Source organism: Pinus tabuliformis, chromosome J, assembly GCF_031772625.1.
Source record: "Pinus tabuliformis cultivar Carrire ecotype Pingquan chromosome J, CPIR1, whole genome shotgun sequence".
In the NCBI taxonomy this organism is placed as follows: Eukaryota; Viridiplantae; Streptophyta; class Pinopsida; order Pinales; family Pinaceae; genus Pinus; species Pinus tabuliformis.
The window spans coordinates 1,286,549,240-1,286,556,441 of NC_142295.1; the positions used below are offsets into that span (position 1 = coordinate 1,286,549,240).

Genomic DNA, 7,202 nt, shown 5'->3' on the forward strand with positions numbered 1-7,202 from the left:
TCCAGCAGCTCCCAGCGCTCAGAAAAAACTCTCCACTCCTCTCTCTTACTCTCTCTTTCAAATCAAATTTTTATAAACTATCCTAAAACAAAAACAACAGATCGACCCACCATCTGGGCGCTGTTTGAACAATTTACAATAAAATTAGAAAAGAGAACAGCTTTCTATTCTAAAATAATACAATGTCCCTCTAAAAATCCTCTGATTGACTAATAAAAATATAAATGCTGGAGCGCAGATCATCATATAATCCGGACTGAAGACATTAGTGAGAAACCGGTTGCTATATTTGGACCCATTACTTCAGTGACAAGCTGTCCATTGCTTGTATGCAGAGCGATGCCAACCAATCAATTGGATGCAGAGCGATGCCAACCAATAACTGCAAGGCACTCGGACGGAGCCTTTGGATCCCATTCGGCGCGAAAGCAAGCCAAGTGACCATTAAAATCATAGCTATCGATGATCTCATGGCTTGTACAGCGCAAATCACCAAAAATAGAATCCTATACACGTATCCGGTTAGCTTGGCGGGCAGTTATGATTTTACTGCCAGTTGTTGGCGAAAAATAAGCAGAGTATCTGGGCCGGAATCGGAAATGCCATATTCCAATTGCTATCACTCCAGCTAGCAGAGTCTTTATGTGGAAATAGTTAACCTTGCTGCAGCGCGTACTCCACATTTGGTGTAGTTAGATCCCCTGCGCACAGGCTTTTACGATTTATCTCTTCCAATGCAGATGTTCATTCCGATTCCGAGGATGAGGACGACCAGTGCGAGGATCCATCATTTGAATTGCCCCAAGGTCAAATATCCGACGATGATGAAAGCGGAGAAACAAGCGATGGTGTATTGGAAGATCCAGATGTGCAAACATCAGCTCTCCGAAAGCATGGGCTGAGAGTAACAGGTCGAAGGTCAGATCTTCGTGAACGAATTCAGGAGGAACTTGCGCCATTTCTGGGGTGATACAAATTGCCCGAATTGCAGCTATAAAGAATAATCTGATGTCATCTTGTTCCTTAACACCAATAACATCCAGAAGCACCATGATATTTTCCTCGTCATCAATCATAATATTGAACTCATTGAAATCACAGCGGATGATTCTGCCAGTCGAACAATTAGGCCAATTATAATATTAAATGTTTGTTTTGGATGTTGCAGCTGCTTAACTTAGACCCTGGAACAAGAAACATCAGAACAAAAGTCATATCCCAAAATGCGATTCAAGAAACGACCAACATCATCTCCTTTCTTTGCATTGAAGCTATGTGCTGTATGCAGTTCTGCTACTCATTTCTTGAAAGGCTGGAAGATTTATAGTATGCACTTAGTGCTGTAGACATAACCATTTGGTAAAACCAAAGGTGGCTTATCTTCATCCATTAGTTCTTTTGAAATGTAGCACACAAGCTTAGAATGGATATGCTTTGAGAAAGGTAAATCTGAAGCCAGATTCCTGAAGCTTTCCTGTGACAGTGGAGGTTCACCCCATTCATGAGCTTTCTTTTCAAGTTCCTCAAAACCTACCTCTCCATCCTCAATCAGAGCTCCTAGTTTTGAATTGAAGGTTTCATAACGTTTTGCAACAAGCTCTGACATTCTTCCATCCTGCAACAGCTTAGCCGCATTTCTCAAGCCCCGTGCAAGAGTGTCCATGCCCGATATATGAGCAATGAATAGATCTTCCACATCTACACTCTCTCTCCGCAATTTTGCATCAAAGTTTCCAAGCATCCCATAAATTCGTGCTATTTCCAACTCGTGATGACAGCTGTGCCCAGAGAGGGTTGCATGATTGCACTCAACATTTAATTTAAATTCTCCTGCAAGCCCATATCTTTGTAGGAAGCCCATAGTTGTTGCAGCATCCCAATCATACTAATGTTTTGTAGGTTCCTGTGGCTTAGGCTCAATTAGAAGGGTCCCATTGAAACCAATGGTTTTCTTCCAGTTCACCGCTGCTTGAAGAAATTTGGCCATATGGTCAAGTTCCTTCTTTAGATCAGTATTCAAGAGAGTTTGGTAACCTTCTCTTCCACCCCAGAAGACAAAGTTCTCTCCTCCTAATTCATGTGTTACCTCCATGGCTTTCTTTACTTGAGCTGCAGCATATGCATAAACACGTACATCTAGATCCATTTGTAAGCACGCCCTTACCCAACATTCCATCCAAATGATCTCTAAGATTGCCATTAGGCATATATTCATACACTAGTAGTCATTGAACTTCCCGCCCATTGTATTCTATGTAGAAACCAACGAGTAGCACCAGGTGAAAATGATGAAGCCTTTCGACAGATAAGTTTCTTGACAGCAACAGTTCTTCCATTTCTAAGTTGACCTCGATAAACACTACTGCTTCCTCCCACATAAGAGCTTTTTCTGATTTTGATAGTGACATGACTTCATTCAAATCAACTCTGGATACTTTATCAGTGGATGTATCAATGCCATCAGAAACTGTTGCGTCATCGTCATCTGAGGCCATTTTATCAATGCCATAGGAGTTGGTTTGTGTATTTGCTGAAGATGACTGTGTAAAATTGTTGAAGCAGTCAGGGCATACTCTAACAGCAGAATGTATTCTAAACTGTGGCAACGGAATTTGCTTTGATGAACAATGGTGCTTCAGCTGATTCATTGCAAGCTCATCTTGTAGAACACATCTGTCAACTGTTATCTTAGCATCAAAAGCTTGTATGAAAGCGGCATTAGATAATGTGTTTCCAGTGAGACTTCTCCAAAAGCTTTTTGCCTCTGATTGCTGATGGTGTTTCAAATTGTGCTTGTGCAGGGATAAGAGCGTTGAAGTTTGCTGCTGCCTTTTGAAGAGCTGGAGCATAAATTACATAATCTAAACAGCACATTAATGATTTCTTCTTCAACACCCTGTTTTGAAGAAGAATCAATCTCATGTTGAGACGGAGTCTAACATTGGCTCCACTTGGGATGGCAGCTGCAGCTTCCTGGAGGTGCCAAGAACCGCAGAACTTTGGTAGAGCAGACCGTGCCTCCACCATTGGGCAATGGAGTCATCATCAACAAATCAACACAGCTGAAGACTTATTTTCACACTGAAACTGAACTCAAACAAACTAAAAGACAACTGAAACAAGATGCTTCCCTTATGGCTGCTTATTTATGTACAAAACCTACTCTAATCTGCTGTACAAATAATAGATCAGGTAATGCTAAAATGCCATATTAACCACTCAATTAAACCTGACAATGAAGCCGCTTGAGAATGCTGCCACGAAGTCACAAATGCAATTGCTGGCAGCCCTTCATGCACATACTGAGCCTGGTCACCGAGAAGACAGCCTGATCGGTCAATCAAGCTGAAAAATGTGTCCATGTAGGCCGCAATAGGATCACGGACACCGGCCTCTGTTGGCTGCCTCAACTCTACAATGCATATTTCCAGCTGCACATTGTCGATGTGTACTTCTATAGGCAAATCTGTTATTGCTTGTTTCGAATGAGGAAGGATTTCCAAAAACTTTTTAGGGTCTTGGAAATCATAAGAGTGGATCTGCTCATCGAGATACTGAATCTCATTTTCAACTCTTTCAACAACTAACTCATAAAATCTAGTTTTGCCTTCAAGATGAAGCTTCGGAGATTTCACACATTGAAGGAAAATACTGAAAAATTCTTCATTAATTTCAATATCCGCTAACATCTCTCTAACTCCATCTAGAACTTCACAAAGTGCAGGGTCTGCCACATACCCTACCATTGCATGAACATATCAACAGGCACTGGAATGTCTGGATCAAGTTGGAGTCGCCAGGTGAATGATTCAGCCTGCATATGTATCTGATCGCTGTCCACCATCAGCATCAGATCTGAATTTGATACATGTACTGGGGTAAAATACAATCGAAGTGCTATGTTCACAAATCCCACGGAGATAGACTGAAGCAGTGTTTATCTACTTGCGCTGATGTAAAACAAGAGCGTTTTCGAAGGCTTCTGGCGTAACTTCAGGCTCCGTCTAAGACTTATGAAACAAACACATCAACCCACAAACAAGTTTGTTCTCCCCAGTATGGTCGCCAATATGTTAGCGCTTGGAATTCACCTAGGCTGAGATAGACAAACTCTCAAGGCTACATCAAACCATTTCACCTCGTAGCTAGCCCTACGAGGTATGAGAAGGCTCTCTCGGGTCAGATTTGATAGATCTTATAATATAATAAGCTGACCAATTAGGATCAAAGATATTAGGCTAGTAAATTGATAAGGGGGGTTGATTTAAAGATTTTTGGGGTTTTTTAATGGAATGACGGGGCTTTTCTGGGCTACATGGGCAAAATCACAGTTTCAAACAGAGAAATATAATGACTACACAGGTTGTCAACTGAGGCAAGGTAGGCATGCAATTTAACACCAAATCTGGTTTCAAACGGGATGGCAAGACTGGTGAGGAGTTAAGGAGGGCAGACAATAACTCTGAATCCTCCTTAAACAGTAGAAAACATCGAATGCGAACAAACTTATAGGAGGAGCATATAATACTATGAATTCCTACCTAATCACTTCATTTGTTCAGCTTGAAAGGGTCATGAAATGAAATGTATAACTGATTACATATGAGACAAAGGGAAAAACTTATGCTAAATCAACATACCACATGAATCTTAGCAAACAGAGCTGTGAAATTCCATTAAATTCTCTGCAGAAAACTGTACATTACAAAGCTCTATGCTTCTCCAGCAGCTCCCAGCGCTCAGAAAAAACTCTCCACTCCTCTCTCTTACTCTCTCTCTTTTCAAATCAAATTTTATAAACTATCCTAAAACAAAAACAACAGATCGACCCACCATCTGGGCGCTGTTTGAACAATTTACAATAAAATTAGAAAAGAGAACAGCTTTCTATTCTAAAATAATACAATGTCCCTCTAAAAATCCTCTGATTGACTAATAAAAATATAAATGCTGGAGCGCAGATCATCATATAATCCGGACTGAAGACATTAGTGAGAAACCGGTTGCTATATTTGGACCCATTACTTCAGTGACAAGCTGTCCATTGCTTGTATGCAGAGCGATGCCAACCAATCAATTGGATGCAGAGCGATGCCAACCAATAACTGCAAGGCACTCGGACGGAGCCTTTGGATCCCATTCGGCGCGAAAGCAAGCCAAGTGACCATTAAAATCATAGCTATCGATGATCTCATGGCTTGTACAGCGCAAATCACCAAAAATAGAATCCTATACACGTATCCGGTTAGCTTGGCGGGCAGTTATGATTTTACTGCCAGTTGTTGGCGAAAAATAAGCAGAGTATCTGGGCCGGAATCGGAAATGCCATATTCCAATTGCTATCACTCCAGCTAGCAGAGTCTTTATGTGGAAATAGTTAACCTTGCTACAACGCGTACTCCACATTTGGTGTAGTTAGATCCCCTGCGCACAGGCTTTTACGATTTATCTCTTCCAATGCAGATGTTCATTCCGATTCCGAGGATGAGGACGACCAGTGCGAGGATCCATCATTTGAATTGCCCCAAGGTCAAATATCCGACGATGATGAAAGCGGAGAAACAAGCGATGGTGTATTGGAAGATCCAGATGTGCAAACATCAGCTCTCCGAAAGCATGGGCTGAGAGTAACAGGTCGAAGGTCAGATCTTCGTGAACGAATTCAGGAGGAACTTGCGCCATTTCTGGGGTGATACAAATTGCCCGAATTGCAGCTATAAAGAATAGTCTGATGTCATCTTGTTCCTTAACACCAATAACATCCAGAAGCACCATGATATTTTCCTCATCATTAATCATAATATTGAACTCATTGAAATCACAGCGGATGATTCTGCCAGTCGAACAATTAGGCCAATTATAATATTAAATGTTTGTTTTGGATGTTGCAGCTGCTTAACTTAGACCCTGGAACAAGAAACATCAGAACAAAAGTCATATCCCAAAATGCGATTCAAGAAACGACCAACATCATCTCCTTTCTTTGCATTTGAAGCTATGTGTTGTATGCAGTTCTGCTACTCATTTCTTGAAAGGCTGGAAGATTTATAGTATGCACTTAGTGCTGTAGACATAACCATTTGGTAAAACCAAAGGTGGCTTATCTTCATCCATTAGTTCTTTTGAAATGTAGCACACAAGCTTAGAATGGATATGCTTTGAGAAAGGTAAATCTGAAGCCAGATTCCTGAAGCTTTCCTGTGACAGTGGAGGTTCACCCCATTCATGAGCTTTCTTTTCAAGTTCCTTAAAACCTACCTCTCCATCCTCAATCAGAGCTCCTAGTTTTGAATTGAAGGTTTCATAACGTTTTGCAACAAGCTCTGACATTCTTCCATCCTGCAACAGCTTAGCCGCATTTCTCAAGCCCCGTGCAAGAGTGTCCATGCCCGATATATGAGCAATGAATAGATCTTCCACATCTACACTCTCTCTCCGCAATTTTGCATCAAAGTTTCCAAGCATCCCATAAATTCGTGCTATTTCCAACTCGTGATGACAGCTGTGCCCAGAGAGGGTTGCATGATTGCACTCAACATTTAATTTAAATTCTCCTGCAAGCCCATATCTTTGTAGGAAGCCCATAGTTGTTGCAGCATCCCAATCATACTAATGTTTTGTAGGTTCCTGTGGCTTAGGCTCAATTAGAAGGGTCCCATTGAAACCAATGGTTTTCTTCCAGTTCACCGCTGCTTGAAGAAATTTGGCCATATGGTCAAGTTCCTTCTTTAGATCAGTATTCAAGAGAGTTTGGTAACCTTCTCTTCCACCCCAGAAGACAAAGTTCTCTCCTCCTAATTCATGTGTTACCTCCATGGCTTTCTTTACTTGAGCTGCAGCATATGCATAAACACGTACATCTGGATCCATTTGTAAGCACGCCCTTACCCAACATTCCATCCAAATGATCTCTAAGATTGCCATTAGGCATATATTCATACACTAGTAGTCATTGAACTTCCCGCCCATTGTATTCTATGCAGAAACCAACGAGTAGCACCAGGTGAAAATGATGAAGCCTTTCGACAGATAAGTTTCTTGACAGCAACAGTTCTTCCATTTCTAAGTTGACCTCGATAAACACTACTGCTTCCTCCCACATAAGAGCTTTTTTCTGATTTTGATAGTGAAATGACTTCATTCAAATCAACTCTGGATAATTTATCAGTGGATGCATCAATGCCATCAGAAACTGTTGCATC

At 41.2% G+C, this 7,202-nt stretch overlaps 2 pseudogenes; both read right to left on the reverse strand.

Moving 5' to 3' along the window:
- Positions 1–722: 722 nt before the first annotated feature.
- LOC149231964 (xylose isomerase pseudogene) lies at positions 723–2,146 on the reverse strand (annotated as a pseudogene).
- Positions 2,147–5,445: 3,299 nt separating this feature from the next.
- Positions 5,446–6,955, reverse strand: LOC149231965 (xylose isomerase pseudogene; annotated as a pseudogene).
- Between the last annotated feature and the right edge of the window lie 247 nt (positions 6,956–7,202).